Source organism: Mirounga angustirostris, unplaced genomic scaffold (genome assembly GCF_029215605.1).
Source record: "Mirounga angustirostris isolate CCGP_5_RB_7025 unplaced genomic scaffold, mMirAng1.0.hap1 SCAF_13, whole genome shotgun sequence".
Classification (NCBI taxonomy): Eukaryota; Metazoa; Chordata; class Mammalia; order Carnivora; family Phocidae; genus Mirounga; species Mirounga angustirostris.
The window spans coordinates 64703527-64726545 of NW_026991721.1; the positions used below are offsets into that span (position 1 = coordinate 64703527).

A 23019-nucleotide genomic window follows, 5' to 3' on the forward strand; every position below is an offset into this window, starting at 1 on the left:
GTACAGCAGCAATAGGAAACGGATACAAGGATTTTACACCAGGTACTCTAACCTCCAGGTTAGTACGCTCCAATATGACCTATGACCCGTGAATTTTTATTTTTTTATTTTTTTTTAAGATTTTATTTATTTATTGACAGAGAGAGACAGCGAGAGAGGGAACACAAGCAGGGGGAGTGGGAGAGGGAGAAGCAGGCTTCCCGCCGAACAGGGAGCCTGATGTGGGTCTCGATCCCAGGACCCTGAGATCATGACCTGAGCCGAAGGCAGACGCTTAGCGACTGAGCCACCCAGGTGCCCTGACCCATGAATTTTTAAATCACGGTTTCATTCACTGTCTATTGCTTGGCATCTGTGCTTTGGGGGAGTTGACCAGCTAGGAGACTTGGTGTTTTCTGTAACCTCTAGGGGTACCAAATTCCATATGTGCCTCTAGGTGGCACGTTACAACCTTCAAGCACACTGGCAAAGCGAGTCCTGCTTTTCATGGATCTAGAAGGGCAAGGGGAGCTACAGAGCTCAAGGTAAGAGATTGGGCTCTCAGCTCCAGTACCCTCAGGCTAGGGGACCCAGGAACAAGGACCTGCAAGGAGGCTGGGGTTGCCTTGCACTGCCCCCCCCCCCCAAGTCCCTCCATCTGCCTTTTCCCAGTCTTCAGGGCCCAGTCCCCAGGCCGCCTCCTCCATGAAGCACCCCAGCCCACCAGCCCACAGGAAGTAGTCACTCTGAGACTTGGCCCCTCCCCTGGCATGGGCTCTGGGCCCCGCCCGCTCCGGTACTCAAGCTGTGCTTATTTTCCCTTTACTAACCATCAGGTGCTGTCAGAGAGAAGTTGAGAGTATAGCACTGAGTAGGATAGAGATCTGAACAATGTGAGAGGGCCAGCAATGTGAAGATCTTGGGGGTGAATGTTGCAGAAGGAGGGGTCAGTAAGTACAACCGCAGAAGTTCAAGGAACTAGAAGGAGGCCCACGATGGGAGAAGTTGAGAGAGAGAGAGAGAGAGAGCCCGGAGGCAGGCCCCAGGCCAGGCATACATTTAGGGGCTTAGCAGTGCCTGCAGGTTGATTGGTTGGGGCTGGATACAAAGGGTTCATAGGCAAGGGCTTTTTACTTTATCCTTTTAGGGAAATTCATTCTCTCCAGTTGGTTCTCCTCTTCCTTTTGGAGACATTGTTAGAAAAATCACAGCCACAGAGGCTCAGTGCCTGCACCAACCCTTCCTTCACACTGCGGCTGCCAGAACATTCGCTCCAAACCCTACCTCTGACCTAGTCCCTCCTCCTACCCACCCCATCTATAGCTGTGGTTTCGAATGTTTAAATAAGAGCAATCATAATATTTAGCAAAATCACTAGAGAATCTTCTTGGTCAGTGAAATAACAGCCTATAAAACTGAAAGGCAGGATGCATATGAAGTGTGTGGACTCTGGCCTCAGACAGACTAGGTTCAAATCCAGGCTCTACCACTTAGTTGTCTGAGCACGCTGTGCCTCAGTTTCCTCTTCCGTAAAATGGGGACGCTGATAGTACCTAGCTCATGGGCTTGTTGCAGAAATCCTATGTCACAAGGTACGAACACAGAATTTTTTTTAAATTACATTTTATTTTTTCAAATAGTTTTAGATTTACAGAGAAATTGTGAGGATAGTGCAGAGTTCCCCTATGCCCTGCACCTGTTTTCCCCTACTGTTGACATCTTACATTAGGGTGCACATTTGTTACAAGTAGTGAACCAATATTGATACGTAACCCTTAACTAAGGTCCGTACTTCTTCAGATTTTTTTGTGTGTTTACCTAATGATGCGCTTTTCTGTTCCAGGATTCTATCCAGGATAGCGTGTTACATTTAATTGTCCCACCTCCTTAGGTTCCTCTTGACAAGTTCTCAGACTTCCCTTGTTGTTGATGATCTTGTCCGTTTTCGGGGGTCCCGGTGTTTCATAGGGATTCTGCAAGATGTCCCTCTATTGGAATTTGATGTTTTTCTCCTGCTTAGATGGATTGAGCACAGACATTTGAAGTCAGTGGGTCATGGATGGCTACTGTACTGTTCTGTTAGCCTCAGCATCCATGAAATTAAAGTCAAATGTCTGTGGGAAGCCTCAAGCACAGGTTGGAAAATCACAATGGGGAAGATGAAGTCCACGCGCCTGGGTGTGGCCTTCCAGGCCCTCTGTCCTCCCCGCCCACTTCCCCAGTCTCCTCCCCCTGCTTCTCCACATCCTCCGAAGAGGTCTAGACTTTGAGTCATGTTCCTTCTTCTACCTGGAATGCCTTCCCTCTTTTCTCTGCCCCAGTAATTCCTGGTCTCTAAGAAAAGACTCTAAGGTCCAGTTAAACATGTACCTCCTCCCTGATGCCTCTCCCGCTTTCCCTAAGACAAGTAGCACCGTTGCCGGGGTCTCCACAGAAGTTGGCACATCTCTTCTTAGAGTGTCCTTCTTGGGTCACATCTCTGCCTCTTCCTCCAGACTGGAAGCTTCTTGAGAGCGGCAACTGGACCATAATCCTTTTTCCTCATGCCCATGGTGGGGCCTGGCACACAGTAGGTGCTCAAGAGATGCTTAACCAACGACAGGCATTGTAGAGAGGTGCTGTATCTGTAACTGCCTTGATGCAGATCATGTTGCTTTTGTCCTCAAAATGTGAGCTACCCCAGTGGGTGACGGATGCCAGTGGTGAGCCCTTGGGTGGAAAGGCGCTTTCTCCGGGCCCCAAAGGGGTGTGAGAACGCAGTGTGAACATGGAAAGGGCCAGCAGGGGGCTCTGGGAAGTAGTTCATAAGCCCTGCCCGAGAGGAAGGCTCAGGAGTGGCTTCTGCAGCAAGCCTTGGGTCCGACAGGATCCACAAAGAAAGTGTGTCAAAAGAGAGGTCTGTTTTGCTACTGACGTGCCAGGCTCTGTACCAAGGACAGGATGTACCAGCCTGTTCTGAAAACATGTGTGGGCCCCGGTCGAGCTCTTTCTCCCAGAGGTCTCTGCCTGCAGAAATTGGGACAAAAGATACTGATAGCTAAGAAATAATGTTTGCAGAAGCAAATGATCTTGTTATAGCCAAGAGCAGACCTGCACTTCATTCACATTTCCCAATTTCTGCTTCCACTTCAGCGTTAATTTTTCTCCTTGGATCAGAAACTCTTAATGGCCATTCCTAAAAGCCAAGATTATCACTGAGACGTTGGAGCTAAAATTTCCAGGCTTTTTTTGAATTCTGTGAGGAGGGGGAAAGAAAAATAGCTGAGTTAATTTGAGATAATGAAGCTTGAATTAGAAATTGCTCTCTGGGGTCAATAACATCTATTATGTTGTTCTTGTGGCTGATACTATTAACAGTAGTAGTAGTAACAATAGGTCTCGTGTACTGAGTGCCTACTCCATGCCAACGTTGGGATGGAGACCTCTGCCCATGCCAGGCATTGGCCTTGGGGCATCCAAGGGAATTAGACCGGCATCATCCCTGCCCATTCTGCCACAGAGATATTAGCTCCACTTCATAGACAAAAACTGAGGCTCGGCACATTGATTTGTTAAGGCTTCAAGACCGGACCCCTTCTCAATCCCCTAAACACACCCCAAAAGGATCTAAAATGTTTGTTAATCTTAACACATGATGAGAGGAAGGGAAGGGATAATCACACAAGGCAGAAATGTATAGACATTACAAGTAAATCCATCATTAATGATAAAAAGAATGATGTCTTACTGTTCTGGGGCCATGAACTTCCTAGCCTTCAGGATAGATGAATGAGAATACAGGGGAATACTGTTAGAATGTAACACTGTCTATACTCAAAGGACTTTTATACTTTAACAAAAAAGTTTAAAAAGCAAAGTTATGATGGATCCTCTAAACTCACACTTTAAGTTTTTATTTTCATCACCTGGTGCTCATCAAGGACAAGTGCCCTCCTTAATCCCCATCACCTGTTTTGCCCCCCCCCCCCCCAACCTCCCCTCTGGTCACCATCCATTTGTTCTCTATAGTTGAGTCTGTTTCTTGGTTTGTCTCTCTCTCTTTCCCCTCTTTTGCTCATTTGTTTTGTTTCTTAAATTCCACATGAGTGAAATCATATGGTATTTGTCTTTCTCTGACTTACTTCGCTTAGCATAATACTATCTAGATCCAACCATGTCATTGCAAATGGCAAGATTTCATTCTTTTTTATGGCTGAATAATATTCCTCTGTGTGTGTGTGCGCGTGCGCACACCACCTCTCCTTTATCTATTTGTCAGTCAATGGATACTTGCCCTGCTTCCATATCCTGGCTATTGTAAACGATGCTGCCATAAACATTAGGGTACAAAAAAATAAACACTGGGGTGCATGTTTCCCTTTGAATTAGCCTTTTCATATTCTTTGGGTAAATATCTAGTGATGTGATTGCTGCATCATAGGACAGTTCTATTTTTAATTTTTTGAGGAGCCTCCATACTGTTTTCCAGAGTGGCTGCACCAGTTTGCCTTCCCACCAACAGCACATGAAGGTTCTTATTTCTCCGCATCCTTGCCAACACTTCTTGTTTCCTGTGTTTTTGATTTTAGCTACTCTGACAGGTGTGAGGTGATATCTCATTGTGGTTTGGATTTGCATTTCCCTGATGATGAGTGATGTTGAGCATCTTTTCATGTGTCTGTTGGCCATCTGCCTGTCTTCTTTGGAGAAATGTATGTTCATGGCTTCTGCCCATTTTTTAATTGGATTATTTGTTTTTGGGGTCTTGAGTTATATCCGTTCTTTATATATTTTGGATACTAACCCTTTAGCAGATATGTCATTTGCAAATATCTTCTCCCGTTCAGTAGCCTGCCTTTTAGTTTTGTGGATTGTTTCTTTTGCTGTTCAGAAGCTTTTGATTTTGATGTAGTCCTGATTATTTTTGCTTTTGTTTCTCTTGCCTTAGGAGACGCATCTAGAAAAGTGTTGCTACAGCCCATGTCAGAGACGTTACTGCCTGTGCTCTGTTCTAGGATTTTTACGTTCAGGTCTCCTATTTAGGTCTTTCATCCATTTTTGAGTTTATGTTTGTGTAAGAAAGTGTCTTGTTTCATTCTTTTGCATGTCACTGTCCAGTTTTCCCAACACCATTTGTTGAACAGACTGTCGTCTTTTTTCCATTTAAACAATGGAAATACAAATTTCCTGCTTTGTTGAAGATCAGTTGGCCATATATTTGTGGGTTTGTTTCTGGATTTTCTATTCTGTTCCATTGATCTATGTGCCTGTTTTTGTGCCAGTACCATACTGTTTTGATTACTATAGCTTTGTAGTATAACTTGAAGTCTGAAATTGTGATAACCTCGTTTCTTTTTTCTCTTTCAAGATTGCTTTGACTATTCAGGGTCTTCTGTGGCTCCATACACATTTTAGGATGGTTTGTTCTAGTTCTGTGAAAATGCTGTTGCTATTTTTTTTTATTTATTTTTATTCTTATGTTAATCCCCATACATTACATCATTAGTTTTAGATAAAGTGTTCCATGATTCATTGTTTGTGCACAACACCCAGTGCTCCATGCAGAGTGTGCCCTCCTCAATACCCACCACCAATGCTGTTGCTATTTTAATGTGGATTGCATTAAGTGTGTAGATTGCTTTGGGTAGTACAGACATTTTAACAATATTTGTTCTTCCAACCCATGTAAACTCCCATGTTTTAAGAGACAGACTCCACCTCCTCCTCAGGGTTTTGACCCAGCTGCACGTGATCCTCCCTCAGCTCTCCTCTGTTTGGGCCCCTCAATTATGATTATGCTCCCACGAGGTGCCTATCAGGTGGCTCCCTGTCCCGAAGGTTCTTCCATCATTTCTAAGGATGAGAATCCTAAATGGTAAAGTCCAGAACCAAACTTAGAGAACACTTGAGCCCCCAGCTGAAAGACATTAATCGTCCACGGACAGCTTTCTTAAACAAAAGAGAATTTGTAACCGGAGAGCAAAGCAATTTCTGCTCAGAGCCGTGACTAAATGAGGATGTGCAAAAACCATTTGGACTTTTGTCCCACATGATAGCCTCAGTCCCAGTATAGGCACTGTGGTTCCCAGGACCGGGTGTGCACCATGCCCTTGGCTGGGCCCCATGGGGTCTGCGGGCCACTTGGCAGCCCTGCCTGGCACACCCTCAGCCAAGTTCACTTCCCTGAGCGCAAGACTCGCCCGTGCCAGCACGGAGCTATTAATTATTTTTCTTTGTCAAACCTTTGTCAGCAACTTCATCCCAAAAGTAGTGGTTTATTTTCCCTTTGGCAGTGTTTGCGACTCTAGTAAATAAGAGATAATTATACTCCAGTTTTAAAATTAAAACAGAAAAGCTAGAGATGCAAGTGAAGAATTATTTACATTTTACAGCAGCCTACTTCCCTGGTCAGAGATTCAACAGAGTCAGTTTGCTGTGTTTTATGAGGACTCCGAGGGGTTTGAGTGGTTTACGTGTTAAATTTTTATCTTAAGAGGCCTGAAACTCCTGATCTTTTGCTTCGAGGTAACCTTCAGCACCATTCTAAATTCTGTTGTGTTTTAGTCCCTCTGAAGGAATTTAAGGTTCTAAAACTGCGATTAAAATGTGGGAGCTGAAGGAATCGCAAGATGAAACGAGAGCACAGGGCAGCATTTGGAGCTGGTTTGGTTGCATGGTGACCTTCCTGTGTGCATAATGCTCCGATTTGGCAGCTGGGGAGAAAGCCGGACTTGTCTTGTGGCTGCAGAGAGTTTCCTTTTCTTTTTTTCTTTTTTTTGGTCGCCTAGTTTGTGCTTGGAAAGTGAAAATAGATTCAAACGCGTCCTGCCAAACATTTGATCTTGTTGTCATAGGAAGTGAAAGGAATTGTGAGAAGGAATTTTAAAAATGGAATTGGATTTCTAATTTTGTTTGGCCAGTGGCCCCATGTGCGGGGCGGAGAGGTGCTGGGGGCGGGGGGGTTAGCCTCCCGGAGGGACGTTGAGGAGCCTCTCTCCACTGGGCCTCCAGCTCTGCTATGTGAAGGCTTTGGGAGGAGAAGATACCTTCCGCTTACATCAGAGGAACGAATACTCAGATTCAAGGGCCGTGTTCTTTTCAGAGCCTAAGACTGGGCCCAGGAGCCTGCCTGGACACTGGCAGGCTGGCCTCGCTCCCTGCTTTTTGCCTGCCTCCCCACTGATGGGGTGAAGTGTGGAGGGCCGGAGGGCAGTGCCGAGGACCTCACCACTTGGGGGGGGATTTACTTCTGACAAGTGAGCTGTTGGCTGCTCTGATATGGGTGGGCATGGGAGCCCTGGAAATCTCTGAATACTCCCAACAGGCCCCTGGGGCCCCTGGAGCAGAGACGGAATGAGAAACTGGAAACCAGGTTTCCAACACAGTGGAGTGGGCAGAGTCAAGTTTTGTGTGCTATAGGCTCAGCTTTCTCCTAGGCCTTGGCTTCGGTGAATCATAGGAGAAAGCCTTATTTTGACAAGGCAGCCTTTAAGACATACCAACCCCTTTGACGATTAAGTGGTCTTGCCTTCCCCATCCCCACCCCCCCCCCCCACCCCAGATGTGCTCTGCTAACCTGGCAGCGCTCCCTGATGTCATCAATACTGAAATTTATTTGGAGGGATGAGGAGAGTTTTAGCCGATGGGAAGCAACAGCCAGTGTTGACTCCCAAGGGGGATCAGCCTTTACATCATCTGAACCGAAGACGTTTTCTGGAGTGCAGTGTATATTATCACAGATCTTAATTTCAGGCATAGATGTTAGAATAATTTCATTGTGAAATATGGTGCTAGTAAAATTCAGCATTAGCATGAGCAGTCAATAATTCAAACTTTTATTTGCTCTCATGTCGAAGGGATATCTTTCTGCTCCCGTTCAGCCAGGGGGCAAAAAAGAGTGAGAAATCTAGCATTTTGCTGATAATAGTACTTCTTGGCGCCCCCCCCAATTAATTTTTTTTCTTAAAGAAGAAGCGTCTGATTTATTAGGTCTCTGAAATCCACGAGAGTCCTGCAGAGCTTCCTGGATCTTTGCGGAGAGGCTCTTGGCCTCTGCTGTTGGCGCTATTCTAGGCATGCCTTATTAGGGGCAGAAAGTTTGGGAACTTAGGAGAACTGTTTATAACGTCCATTTGTTTCCCCTGTCAACATCTTAATGCCACGCCGAACGGGCTGCTTTGGCACGGTGGTCTGAAGTGGAATGACTGAGGGGGGGATTTTTCCCCTTGGCGAAACTGATCCACTAGCCTGTGTGCCTAGCTTTAGAAGGATTTTCATCTGTAGAATAAATTCGGCCCTTATGAACATAAATGGCTCTGCCACCCTTCGGCAGGCAGATGGAGCATGTGCTTCACATTATTGATTCAAGGCAGCATTAGGGCTGGTGGAAGCAACTTTTTTTTTTTTTAAAGATTTATTTATTTATTTGAGAGAGCGAGAAAGAGAGAGAGAGAGAGTACATGAGAGGGGGGAGGGTTAGAGGGAGAAGCAGACCCCCCGCCGAGGAGGGAGCCCGATGCGGGACTCGATCCCGGGACTCCAGGATCATGACCTGAGCCGAAGGCAGTCGCCCAACCAACTGAGCCACCCAGGCGCCCCATGGTGGAAGCAACTTTTAAGAAAGCAGGGTCTGCACAGCCCCATCTTGCTTCCAGGTCCAAGGCAGTCTTAAAATTGTCCGGGGTTTGGGAGCAGCGCCTTCTGATGGGAATGCTGTGTGACACGAACCTTGCCAAAAACGAATGGATCATTTACAGGAAATAAGAAGTTAAAGAGGAGGATGAGTCAGTAGACTTCAAAGCTCGCTCGTTTCCACAGAACTTAAATAATGAATAACAAAAACTGAGGATTTCACAGACAGTTTACACAGCTCTCGGTGCAGCTGGGACCTTCACCCCGGCTCCAGTGCTGTCTGCTTCCAGGAGGTTCCCTACTGCCTCAGGAAGGAAAAGAAGATAAGGAGGAAGGAAGGACAGAAAGGGAGAGAGAGAAGGGAGGGAATGGAAATGAAAGAAGGGAAGTGATCTTGAAAGGGAGAAGAACGATGGACGGATGGACGGATGGACGGATGGATGGATAGATGGACGGACGGATAGATGATTGGATGGATGGGAAAAGAAAGGGAGGGAGGGACTGAAGGAAGGAAGAAGGAGAAGGGAAGGAGAAAGGGGGGCAGAGGAGGAGGGCCGATCAGACGGTGGGTAGTTAAGTCTGATTTTGCACAAATACATTTTGTGTGGCAAATATCCTGGTACATCTGTCATGTGGATCTCTGTTTAGCTGATTACTAAAGTCAGATAGAATTGTGTATTTTTTTTTAAATGCCACTGAGTCATTTCTGAGCTCATAGACAAGGAGTTTAAGGAGTTCTATTTTGGAACTACTTATAATGGAGAACTGTATTTGAGAAAACCAGGGGCTGGTTCAGATTATAAGCACAGTGCAAACGTCTGTCACTTTAAGGAAACTTGCATATCAATGAAACAGACCGATTAGGGAGATTTATGCATATTATAAAAACCTTTTGATTCAGCAATTCCACTTTTATGAGTTTATTCTTAAGAAATCAGTGGACATCATATATGATTGGACACCAATCCTATGGTATAGCCGGTAGTAATATACTTTATAATGTCATTAAAAATACAACGCAGTTGTATATTATTGACATGGAATGATTATATTATATATATATTTGCATTGAGCAAAATCTGGGAATGCATACCTAAAATGTTGACCGTGAGTAAGTCTGGAAGGTAGGGTTTGGAGTGATTTTAATTTTTCCGTCTGTGTTTCCTAATTTATTTTCTACAGTGAGTATGTATTACTTGCCTAATATAAAAATAATTGGGGGGGGCGCCTGGGTGGCTCAGTTGGTTAAGCGGCTGCCTTCGGCTCAGGTCATGATCCCAGGGTCCTGGGATCGAGCCCCGCATCGGGCTCCCTGCTCGGCGGGGAGCCTGCTTCTCCCTCTCCCTCTCCCTCTGCCTGCCGCTCTGCCTACTTGTTCTCTCTCTCTATCTCTCTGTCAAATAAATAAATAAAATCTTTAAAAAAATATATTAATTGGTAGGTGAGGAGGATTTTTCACTCTGAGAGAGAGGATTTATTTAATAAGCTTTTTTTCCACAGAGAAGGGCCCAAGTTCAGTTTGTGTTTACCGAGCCCCTCCCAATGCTGGAAGGGGAAAAAAAACTTTCCCAAATGTCAAAATCCTGTTTTGGGATCTTTTTTGCCTTAAGGGCCCCCCGGCGCCTAGGCTTCCTTCTTGCTTATAGCTTGACCTGAGTCTCCTCAGAAGGCCGGAGCCAGCAGATACCCTTCTGACTTGGGGGCATCTCTGGCGGGGTGGCACCCTCTCCTCAGGCTTCAACACCCCAGCGTTACCAGGTTCTGATGGGAAGTGACCATTGGCCACTCAGGGCAAGCTTGGGTGTTGCACAAGACTCAGAGTCGAGGTGGAGAGGAGAACACATTTACTTGAAAGAAAACAAAACAAAACAAAAACAAAGTGCAAGTCATTGTAAAGTTCCTGCTGGCACACTCCTGTGGGCCCTGAGGAAAATCAGGAACTGAATTCCTGCCCCACTGTCAGAAATTCTCCAAGGAAGTCGGCATGGGCCCAATGAGAGGCCAAAGTGGAGCGCGGGCCACCTACCTGGGCTTTTGTTCATGACGGATGCTCCCAGTCTCTGGCTGGGTGGCTTGGGTTTGTTCCCTCAGTGTGGGCTTGGCGAGGCTGCCCTGGCAAACCCTGACCACAACAGGCCTCAGAGGTCTCCCCTCTGGATCTTGTGCTTCCATGTGTTTGGGGGCTGTGGTGACCTCTGGGACCAGCTTCCCACTTTGGTCTTGTTTTCTCTTTGTTAGGTCCAGCTGGTCTCATCCCTGGGGGCAGGATGGGTGTGGGAGGACGATGAAAGACAGTTGGGATTCTTCAGCTGGTGGGTTGTGGGCCTGGAGTAGAGCCGAGCTTCTCAGCCATCCCTACCACAGCCTCCCCCAGCCCTAGTTCCTGGTTGGGACATAACCTCTGGTTCTGACTTGAGCTGGAGCCGGCACGATGATTGCTTTTTCTCCGTAAGGCAATTGTACTTCGTTGGGGCCTAACCGAATCTTTATCCTGCTACCCACTGCCTTTGGGACCCAGGCAGGTCCCTTCACCTCTCTGAGCCTCTGTTTCCTCACCTGTGACATTTTAGCTTTCTTGGGGGTTGAAGACTAAATGTGCTAACAGGAAAATGCTTCCAGGAGCGCCTCGCATGCTGTCATCATAATAATTATTACTGCTGTGATAACTGACATTTATTGAAGAATGCTTTGTGCCGGGCACTCTTATAAACACTTCGGGTGCAGTAATTTACTTAATCCTCACAATGGCCTGTGAGGTAGGTACGAACAAATCCCATTTACAGGTAAGGACATCGAACCACGGAGAGAATGAATAACTTGCCCAAATTAGTAAGTGAATTAGTGAAGTAACCAGGCTGTGACCAGGGAGGTTCTTTTGTTGTTGTTGTTTTAACTGTGGTAAAATACACACAGCATAAAATTTACCATCTTAACCGTGTTTAATGGTACAGTTCGGTGGCGTCAAGCACGTTCACGTTGTTGTGCAACTCGTCTCCACAGCTCCTTTCATCTTGCAAAACTGAAACTCTATACTCATTAGACAGCAAGTTCCCATTAACCCTGCCACCCCCAGACCCTGGAAACCGCCATCCTACTTTCTGTCCCTGTGATTTTGATGACTCTCAGTACCTTGTATTTGTCTTTCTGTGACCGGCTTATTTCACCCAGCATAATGTCCTCGAGGTGTATCCATGCTTGCTTCTTTTTTAAGGCTGAATAATATTCCATTACATGCACAGACCACGTTTTTGTTTATCCATTTATCTGCCAGTCAACATATGGGTTGCTCCCACATTTTGGCTGTTGTAATGCTGTTGTGAACATAGGTGTATCTGTTTGAGTCCCTGCTTTCAGTTCTTTGAGGTATAAACCCAGAAGTGGAATTGTTGGATCATATGATCATTCTATTTTTAATTTTTTGAGGAACTGCCATACTCTTTCCCACAGTGGCTGTAACATTTTACTTTGCCACCAGCAATGTGCAAGAGTTCCAGTTTCTCCATGTCCTTATCAGCACTGGTTTTCTGGTTTTTGGAGAGTAGCCATTCCAGCGGGTGTGAGATGGTATCTTATCATGGCTTTGATTTTCATTTCCCTGATAACTAGTAACTTCAGTATCTTTTCATGTGCTTATTGGCCATTTGGGTATCTTCTCTGGAGAAATATCTATTCAAATCCTTTACCCTTTTTTTAGTCAGGTGGGGTGGTTTTTTTGTTATTGTTGTTGAATTATGGTAGTTCTTTATATATTCTGGATACTAACCCCTTATCAGATATACAGTTTGCAAATATTTTCTCCCATTCCATGGGTTGTCTTTTCACTCTTCTTGGTTGTGTCCTTTGATGCACGGAAGTTTTAAATTCTGACATTGTCCAATTTGTCTACTTTTGCTTCTGTTTCCTGTGCTTTTGGTGTCCTATCCAACCAAGGGGTTCTTTTGGAGTGATCTATAGTTGAAGAAAGCTGGAAGAAGCAAATTCTACTCAATTTTTGTGGAAGGTAAGACACGAAGACCAAAGACACCACTCTGCATGGTGTTGAACAGTACAGAGAGACTTAATAAAAAAAAGATAAAGTATAACTGAGGGAAGGCAATTTGGGATTGGATCTCAGCCCAAAATCAAGAGAATACTGAATACTGTATTACCAGACACTCTTTGAGGCAGAAAAAAGAAAGGGTCCTCAAGGGCTGGGAGCCAAGAAGTCCAAATAAGAATAAAAAATTAGGAGAAGATGAGGGAAATAACAGGTCTTTGAGGATCTAAGACGGGGAGGGGGCTTTTAAGATCTCCTACCTTTGCGGTAATTACAGAACAGGGGGGAAGGGTGCGCATTGGGGAAGGAATTACTGGGTGAAATTTGAGCAGGGAAGTTGACAAATTCTCCTGGCTGGGGAAAAGGGAGGGTCTACAGACTGGGTTAAACTGGATTTTGCAACTGTATAGGAGAAAAAGCAGGACCAGGAGGAAGCCAAGGCTGCTAATTAAGAGAGAGGGAGGGCTTTTCAGAGACCCAAGGAAATGACTGCAGAGCTAAATTCTTAGTCCCTTTCAGCCTTCCCTGTAAGGGTTCCAGTCACAGTGAATCCGGCACAGCCAGGGCATGCAAAGAAACATCTGAAGCCCATGCAATGCCCATCGGTTTCTGTTATTTAGTTTTTAAATGGAGAGAAATATACCGTGGCAGGAAGAACCCTGGCCATGATTGTCGCTACCAAGCCCTGAGAGGCGGGGCAAGTCTCATGCAGAGAGGCCAGCGCACTTAAAGCAGCAGTCCAGGAAGACAGTTCCCCAAGCCAGGAGGAAGTTCGGCTAGAAAGACGCTGTGCTGGGAGGCAGAAGCCCAGGGGCCGGCTGGCTTTGCAGTGAATTTCCTCTGCTTCGGGGCTTCTTCGCATCTTTTTCTTTTCTTCTTTTTAAATATCCTCTCTCTTTTTTTTTTTTTAATAATTGATGTATAGCTGACATACGATGTTATGTTAGTTTCAGGTGTACCCCATAGTGAATCAACCATTCCCCACATCACTCCATGCTCACCAGAGTAAGCGTGGTCACCATCTGTCACCACGCAACGGTATCACAATATTATTGATTATGTTCTTGGTGCTGTACTTTTCACCTAGAAAACAAAGGCCATAGCAAGTTGATCTTGTTTCAGACAGGCAGAGAGTACTATTCAAATGATCTCAAGGAATGGGGGTTTATTTTAAGGATGCACATTGATAAGAACTCTCAAAAAACAAAAGCCAGAGACTACAGGCTGAGCAGCCACCACACGGCGACTGGACCTTAGGAGGAAGGAACGTGGAAAGTGCTCAGAATCCAAGGCAGCAGGAGAGGCTCTGGAGGTAGAAGTTTCTGGATCTGCGGGCTGGTGTGCCACCATTCCAGTGACTCTGTCTACTCCAGATCTTTTTTTCCATCTTTGCTTCTACTTGCCCATCCTTTCTACTTGCAGCAATGATTGTTCTGTGGGCTCAGACTCGGAGCCCAAAGGCTCGTTTTTAGCAATGATGAGGGTGATGATAATAGCTGACATTTGTTGAGGGCATACTGTGTATCAGGCACTGTTCTAAGCACTTTATAGGTCTTAAATCACTCAATCTATTATTCCCAGTTGATAGATGGAAACCACTAAGGCCCAGTGAAACATTTTGTTCACGGTCACACAGCTAGGTAAGCAGCATAACCAGCGTTCAGGTCCAGAGCTTGTGTTCTTCACACCACCCACTGCCTCCCAGCAAGGTTGGAAGGAGTTAGCAGTCAGAGGTCATAAATTCCTATTTCCTTCAATGGTCACCCAAGCAACTGTCAACTGTCTGACAATTCACATCAACCTGTTTGGGACGTTTAGTATTTTTCAATCTGTAGCAGCTCTGAGAAGTGGTACTATTCTGAATTTACTCAGTGTCGTAGCTTGATGGACGCAGGTGTTTGCCATTATGGGTTCCTTGACATGGGACAGGCAAGAGGTCTGAGGATCAGACCCAACTACAGAGAGTGGCCCCGATGAGGACATCCAAGCATGGTAACAAGGATTACGGACATCTCAGCCCTAAATACAAGTGTTTACATTATATCCAATTAGTAAAATCTAGGCAAAGACATGGGACTGGGCTTCAGGGTGAGGGTTGGAGTATTAAGCCATGAGAATGGATGAACTTTCCTAGAGAGAATGTATGAGGCGGTGACTCCAACTACATATATCAGATTCTTTCTCTGAGAGTCTAAATACCAGATCTAACAACAGACATGTTTTTCTTTAATCTGCCTTTTAAGATCTCCTACCTTTGCGGTAATTACAGAACAGCTTTGCTGAAATGGACTTCACATGGTCTTAGGATACCTACCAGAGCATATCTCAGCTGCCCACCTGCTGACACCTAACTGCCAAGGCTGTCCTTTGTGGGCAGGCTGGGGATGATTACAAGGGCAGTGATACATCAGACTCTCAATGCCCTAATTGCAGTGTTTTTACTCATTTATGTATTTCAATGGAAAACAATGGTTTAAATTCTTGAACTGGAATTGCACAAATAGAATTTGGACACTCCTTTCCTTAATCCACAAGATAATTGGAAAAGCCAAAAGGATGCATTCTACAAATATTGGGACTGATCTTATCTTTTTCTGATCTTTTTCTTTTGGAACTAAACTATCTACCCTCTAGAAATATTGGAACAAGTCAGGCCTGGAGCATTCTTGATTGAGCGGTTCATGATCTATTGATAGAATGCAAAGCCTTACCAGGTGACCATGCAAGCCAGATGCTGCAGCTTTTTTTTTTTTTTTTTTTTTTAAGATTTTATTTATTTATTTGTCAGAGAGAGAGCACAAGCTGGGGGAGTGGCAGGCAGAGGGAGAGGGAGAAGCAGGCTCCCCGCTGAGCAGGGAGCCCCACGTGGGGCTCGATCCCAGGACCCTGAGATCATGATCTGATTTGAAGGCAGATGCTTAACCGACTGAGCCACCCAGGTGTCCCCAGATGCTGTAGCTTTAACCTGACTTCTCCCTGCTTTGGAGGGTATTCCAGCCAGGGAAGGGCTTTGACCCACAGCTGTCAAATTGTCATCTTCTGTGTCTAATTGGAGATGTGTTGTAGTGCTTTCCCATTTAGGAGTCTTAGGCTTGTTTCTTTTTTTAAACTTAAAATTGTTCCATATTGGGGCACCTGGGTGGCTCAGTCGTTAAGCGTCTGCCTTCGGCTCAGGTCATGATCCCAGGGTCCTGGGATCAAGCCCCACATCAGGCTCCCTGCTCCGCAGGAAGCCTGCTTCTCCCTCTCCCACTCCCCCTGCTTGTGTTCCCTCTCTCGCTGTCTCTCTCTCTGTCAAATAAATAAATAAAATCTTTAAAAAAAAAATTGTTCCATATTTACCTCTCCATCCATAGATCTACTACTCACTTACAGTGTTTAATAACTTCATAGAATCGCAATGAATCGCTACACCAAATTTACTTAACCTGCTCCCCTATGGTTGGACATTTAAACCGATTTGATATTGGTTCTTCTTAATCTGCTGTTAGAAACTTTGTTCACATTTCTTACTTTTCTTTCTTTTTTTTGTCTCTCTTTTCCTCTTGTGTATTTCCTTGGGATGTAGTCCCCAAGAGGAATTAAGGATCCAAAGGTTTATGGTTCTTGTTCCACGCTGTCAGAAAGCCTGCGGAAACCCTGGGGTCATTTGCAGTGGTCCTAGCAGTGGCTAAGTACGCGTGTTCCCGTCAGCTCTGCCAATGTTGCCTAATCGTGGTCTCTTACATTGTTTTCAAGTAGGTATTCGGTTATTTTAATTCCTATTTCTTTAGTAGTGAGACTGAACCCCTTCCCAGGTGCTGGTTTATCCGGTATGGTTCCCAGTGTGCATGTGCAGATATATAAAGTGTCTGGCATAGGGCTGTGACTTACTGACATTCCTTCTCTCTCTCTCTCTTTTTCCTCTGTCCCTTTGCTCTCGGTCAAGTGTGTTCTCATTGCTGATGGCAGTGTATGTTTATATCACAATGTAAGATTTCATTCCTACTTTTGGATCTTAAATATTTACCCATTGTCTGTGTCATAACTTCGAACTTCCTTTTGCCCCTTTGTGTTTGTTACTTTTTATTAAGGAGACTTTAAGTAGACTTTAAAATATATATATATTTTTAAGATTTTATTTATTTGACAAAGAGAGACACAGTGAGAGAGGGAACACAGACAGGGGGAGTGGGAGAGGGAGAAGCAGGCTTCCCACGGAGCAAGAAGCCCGATGCGGGGCTCGATCCCAGGACCCTGGGATCATGACCTGAGCCGAAGGCAGACACTTAACGACTGAGCCACCCAGGCGCCCCTAGACTTTAAAATATTTGAATTCACCTTTCTCTAGTCTTAGGATACTATTTTGTTTTTCAGTAGGCATGGATTTCTCTCTCTGCTACAGCCGACATAAATGCATAATTTTTTTTCAGTGCTCTCTGTGTTTAATTAGTTCATTGACCAATTTGGAAAGTATTATCGTGTTTGGTGAGTTACGAATACGATCTACTTTTCTTCATAGTGATACCAGATTGTTCCATTAACATTTATTAAAGAGTGATTCTTTCATTCATCACTGTGATTCTTTGTTTTGTTTGCTGTATCCCAAGGACTTATCGGTGCTTAAATCCATCTCTGGAATCACTGTTTGATTAGTCTTTGTTCTGGCTTTGATCCAGCAAAATTCAGTCTTGATGAAGATCACTTTATAATATATCCTTAAATTTAATTATTATACCCTCCAACAATCTTCTTTGGTATTATTATGTATTTATTTTTCCTTATTAATTTTGCTAGTGATTTATTACATTCTAGAACATTCTGGCAGGACTTCAGTTGTTCTTATGTTACTCTATTTTTTTATGGACTAATGTTACTGATATTACTCTAAATTTTCTAAGTGAGGAGGAGTGGATATAACTTTGTTTAGGTATTCTTTTATTTTTCCTACTATGATTTTTATCATTTTTACTTCACTAGATATCTTCTGCACCTAGATACATAAATTCTCAAGTATTTCCTTTGTTTCAGTATTGGGCATAGCACCATTTTTCGTTGCCTTTTCTCGCTTTACATCAATGGTATGCATTTGGTTGATCTTGCATTTTCTATTTGCTCTCTCGTATCACCTGCAAAAACGTGATAGTTCTAATTCTGCCTTCCTATATTTATTCTGCAGTTCTTTTCCATCTTGTCTTGCAATATTGTTTAATACTCGCTCCAGTGGGAGTGCTGAGAAGGGCATCTTAGGCTTCTGCCTGTGTTTGCAGCCATGGCTGCTCATGGCCATTTAAATTTAAATAAATTAAAAGTTAAATAAAGTAAAAAATTCAGTTCCTCTGTCACATTAGCCACATCTGAGTGCGCAGTAGACACACATGACTTGTTATGACTGCATGGGACAGCACAAATAAATACTCCATCATTGCAGAAAGTGTTAAGGCACAGCACTAATCTACCATTTCCACATGAAGAATAATAGTGAGGGGTGCCTGGGTGGCACAGTCGGTTAAGTGTCCGACTCTTGGGTTTTGGTGCAGGTCGTGACCTCAGGGGCGTGCGAGGGAGCCCCCTGTCGGGCTCAGCACTTGGTGCAGAGTCTGCTGGAGGATTCTCTTTCTCCCTCTCCCTCTGCCCCGTCTGCTTGTGCTCGCTCTCTCTCTCAAATAAATAAATCTTTTTTTTTTTTTACAAAAGAATAATCTTGAAACTCAGATTTAAATCTGTGATCTTTTTTTATCTTAAGGTATCCATCTCCTCTTCCTATTTTGAAGACTTCTTTTAAATAATTAACATTGAATGTTAATGATGGCCTTCTCAGCATCCACCAATAGAATTCTTAGATTTAAAAATTGATTTTTTTTTTTTTTTTTACATGAAAGCATTGAACTGTCCTAATAATTTCCCCCATCTAGTGCTGGTTCTGTCTTTGTAAAATAGCTTACGCTTGTTTATTTTTTAAACATTTCCCCTTTGTCTATAGGAAATTATTTATGGTTTATTAAACTATATTCTTGTACAGGGTAGTCCTAGCATTCTCTCTCGCTCAGTGTTGTCCTCAGGTGTTTTAGATCAAGATCTTATTTACTCCCTAATATGACTTATATGATAAACAATCTTGTATTCTGAAACCTTTTATGTAACTGATATTTGAAAATTTATAGATGTTCTCTGGAGAACCCATTAGGGGCTTCTTTTAGAAATGTATGGAGGGGACAGAACTTTTTTATTTTTTTATTCAACATAATTAGTTCAGTAAGCACCGTCGAATGTAAACCTCTCCTGTGAAACACAGGGCAAAATGCTGTATGGCAAGATGAACATAATATTGGCTATTGAAAAGAATGAGGCTTTCATAGCCCCTTTCACAGGATTCTTCAAGGCTCTCTCCTACCCCTCAGTGTCCCCCTGTTGTACTCCCCAGCTTGACCACCAGGTCAGTCCTCTCACATACGCCCCAGCTCCAGTACAGTGACCACATTCCGTCATCCCAAGTATGAGTTTCTCTTGCAGAGAATGCCCTTTTCCCCCTCTCATTCACCCTGAGGACCCACCCAAAGTTCCTGTCTTTGTGATTTTCCAAGTGATTTCTTTCTGCTCTCATCTTAATGTATTCCTTGAGCATGTCATTCTTTTTGGCAAATAACTATTCACAGCCTTGTATCATCTAATTATCTTTTGTGTTATTATGTACCTCTCCTGTGTCTAAGGTCCCTGTAGGGATAGGAGTGAAGGTAGATTTCAGGTCTCTCATTTCTTTTGTTCAGCAGACACGGGCCAGTATATAGCGCTAAGTATGTGGCAGACATTCAGAGATACTTACTGAACAAGTGTCTTGATATATTAGCGATTCTTACTCTATTACCAGGAAAACTAACAAAATCTCTGGCCATGGGCAGGATTTAGAGCTTTTGTAAACTAGTATAACCTATTTGGAGAAACAGGCAAAAGAGTTTCCATAAAGGACCATACTCATCTTCCCGATTGAATTCAGCCCCTTGTTCCCTCACACTCAACAGGTAACTGCTGAGTTATGCCCTCCTTCCCACGTGCCACAGGTGGGAGAATCAGGGTTGAACAAAATAAACATGGCCTCTGGCTTCATGGTGTCCACAGTCCAGTAGGGGAGATTGGTATTAAATAAGTATACCACCAAATAAAGATGTCGTAAGAAATTGTGCTAAGTACTACAAAGGAAAGAGAAGGATATGGATGAAGTTAACCCGGCTGGCTGGGTGGGGCCTCAGATTAGGAAGTGACATTTAAGGCGAGAGCTGAAGGATGGATTACATTACATTAATATGAATGAAGAAGCCAGGTAGAGGGAAGAGCATGTACAAAGGCCCTGAGGTGTGAAAGAGCTCTGTGGGTTTGAGAAACAACCACAGGCCAGTGTATGAGTAGAGCATGGTAAATAAGTTGGGGGGAATTGACATGGGTTGAGGCAGGTCCAGATCCAAAGCGCCCTTATGGTGCTGGATTGGGCATTTGGATTTTTAACCAGCTTTAAGCAATCTGATGTCCATTTTAAGAGATTTTTCTAAGCCAATATATGTGCCTAGTATTGCTCCAAGCAAAATACATATGTTATCTTATTTAATGCAGAGAACATCCATATGATATAGGTACTTTTAATATGCACATTTTCCAGTTGAGGAAACCAAGGCCCAGAGATGTTAAGCAACTAGCCTGGAGTCACAAGCACATTTGTAAAGGGGCCAGTATGTAACCAGTTGTCCTGGGCCTCCAGAGCCCAAGCTCTGACCACTGGGTGGCCTTGCCACAGCATCACTTGGCCACTGCGTGGCTTGTGGAGTTGGGCAGCGTAGGTGCAGGCTGATAAATTCGGGGTCTCTTTCAGCAGTGCAGGTAAGAGGTCGTACCTTAGACTGGGGGTGCTCTGTAACTGGAGAGAAACCGATATTCTGGGGTGGGGCCCAGATGGAGAAAGGGAAACATGATAACGTGGGAATAAATAGGTATGATTTATTTAGACATTTAAAAAAAGTCTTTAAAGTCTCATTTTAAAGAATTTGAAATTTATAAAAGAAAGTAATCAGCAAAAGCACCGCGTGAAAAGCAAATAAAAATAGGATCAGAAATGAAATGCAAATCAGACTAATAAACAAGCTTTTCCTTAATTGATACAGTGGGAAGAAAAGAAGAACTGAGAAAGGAAATGCAATTATTCTAAAAGAAATGTGTCATTTGTATGGAATATTGTTTATAACTCCTTGCTAAATTAGCTAACCAAGCCGAAACAGATAACTAAACTAGTGAGTAAATAGATAATGAAGTTGGTTCACAATTTAGTGTCGTAGCAGATATGGGATCTGCTGCCCACTCTTTTCCTCTCCTCCCCTCCTCTCCCTGCCTGCTGAAGTCTGACCAATCCTCCTGACCCTGTTCAAATCCCTCCCCAAAATAGAAAAATGAAACTATCACCATGAACCCGTGGTTGTTTTAGCCCAAATCCACAATGACCAGCAGGACAGATGGCCTCACGGTACTAGAAGCAAAGGTTACGTTCTGTGCAGCCTTTTCTATTGAAGAGAGCAGGGGAGGGTTTAATCTGCTCTAGAAATGGTTTCTACCCTAACAGACACATTTTCAACAAGCAAGTTTTGGAGCGTGAAGACATAAGAAAGAATTCTCTGGAAACTGATGTGGATCACCTAGTGGGCCAAATAAAGTCAGAGTGGAGCATTTGTGGGTGAATTGAGCTTGTAAGATTTTAGGTGAAAACCTCAAATACAGCTGCCATGTTGTGAACTGTATTCTCTTGAGAAAAGGTGAATGACAGGCGTGAGAAGTACACCTCCATCAGGTTATCCAGGGGAGATGGGAGGAGACCTGATGCTGGTTTCCAGGGACCAGGACTGGGTCCAGTCTCAGTGTGTGTCCCAGAAGCTCAAAGAGTGACGAGAGCGGGAGAGGGTAGCCAAGTGTGGCTGCCATTCCCACCTCTTGCCCGCCTTCTTCAGTACTCCCTCCTCCCGGGAGAAGTCTCCCCAGCCGTGGAAAACCTAGGACAGGGCTCACGACCCGCCTATGTGAGCTCCTTTAGTGGGCGAGCGGCCCTTTACAAGGGTACCAAGTGCCCTCTGTGAGGGCATTGGGATATTTGCAGAGTGGCACGGAAGGTGAGCAGAGACGTCAGCACGGGTGGGGTGTCAGGCCGTGTGCATTAGGCACGGCCAGGTTACAAACCTTAGGAAAGCAGTCCGGCTTGTGCATACCAGGTTCGGGTCACCACAGTTTCCTTTTCCGTAGACTGTTCCTCATTGGAAAGGAAGGAAGGTTAGCAAGGTGAGCGGGAGGAAGGAAAGAAACAGAGGGGGTGGATAACTAGATGCTAATACGAGGCCACTCATTCGTGGACATTTGGCATTACTAAGACAGGACAGAGCTGGGTCCTGGGAACTCTGATGACCAAGGTACAATCTCCAGTTAACGTCTTTGGCTAGTCAGCCACATGTCCACACATACTGGTATGTCTAGACATTATATGCGAAGTCCTAGATGTAGCACCTGGTGCATATTTGGTCCTTAGCAAAGCCTGACCACCCTCATATAACCATTTCCGTCATCATCAGGAGGCTGTGAGATCCTTGAGGACAGGCAACTGTCCACGTGTCTCCAAATCTCTGGCTTGACCAAGTGTCTAGTGCACATGTCAGAGTCCATGAGCGTATGGTGACCTATTGACTAACTGAATGAATACATTTCTGAGCACCTGTGCCCTGCAGGCACCTTTAAAAGGCATGGAAAAAGCCTCTGAGACCTAAAACGAGAGGGGGCGTAAATAAAAAATGTTATAAATTGAAAAGCTCGTGCAGAGGTAGCATTTGTGAAGTACCATGTGAGTGAAAAACAGAGGGAGCTTCAGGAATTTGGGGGAGGAATAAATTATGTGGATTGGTAGGGAGAGTGTGACATGTATTAATCCAGAATCAGGTTCAGAGTTTGGGAAAAGTGCTAACCCTTTAACCCTGTGACAGTGGGAATGGGGAGAACAAAACCCCTCCCCAAGCAGGGGAGGCGTTTGCAGACACCCTCATTCAGTTGGGTGCTGCTAAATATTTAACAACCAGCTCTCCAGGAAAAAAAGTATGTGTGTAAATGCATATATACACTTGATCTTAGCCAAAAGGCCGAGAAGCGATGTGTAAATGCATATATAAATGTAAATTTTTCTGATATGAAGGATCTGTAGCACAAAATTCACAAATAATAATAAGATGTCCAATACTTCCTTGTAAACTCCATAAGCCAGTCGGTTGCCACAGAATTTTTTTTTATTTTTGTTGAGCTCTTGTGTTCACAGCTGACTTGTGGGTACAATTCAACCATTTCAGTAGAATTTCATCCCAATCCACTCTTTCCCAATACATTCATTGTTATTAAGTCAGATA

The 23019-nt window shown here is 44.2% G+C and overlaps 1 protein-coding gene, 1 long non-coding RNA gene and 1 pseudogene across 2 annotated transcripts in view; 2 read left to right on the forward strand and 1 right to left on the reverse strand.

Annotated features, from left to right (window-relative positions):
- Positions 1 to 22463, forward strand: part of LOC129046357 (uncharacterized) — a 56623-nt gene extending 34160 nt beyond the window's left edge. Inside the window, exons 1-2 of the long non-coding RNA XR_010407018.1 lie at positions 1 to 12589; positions 16194 to 22463. The exon at positions 1 to 12589 is cut by the window's left edge and continues 34160 nt beyond it. This is a non-coding gene — a long non-coding RNA (uncharacterized LOC129046357). The remainder of the gene's footprint in view (positions 12590 to 16193) is intronic.
- PARVA (parvin alpha) overlaps positions 1 to 23019 on the forward strand; it is a 177766-nt gene that overhangs the window by 34655 nt on the left and 120092 nt on the right. The gene's annotated exons all lie outside the window — the stretch shown is intronic.
- LOC123858157 (U2 spliceosomal RNA) lies at positions 22625 to 22770 on the reverse strand (annotated as a pseudogene).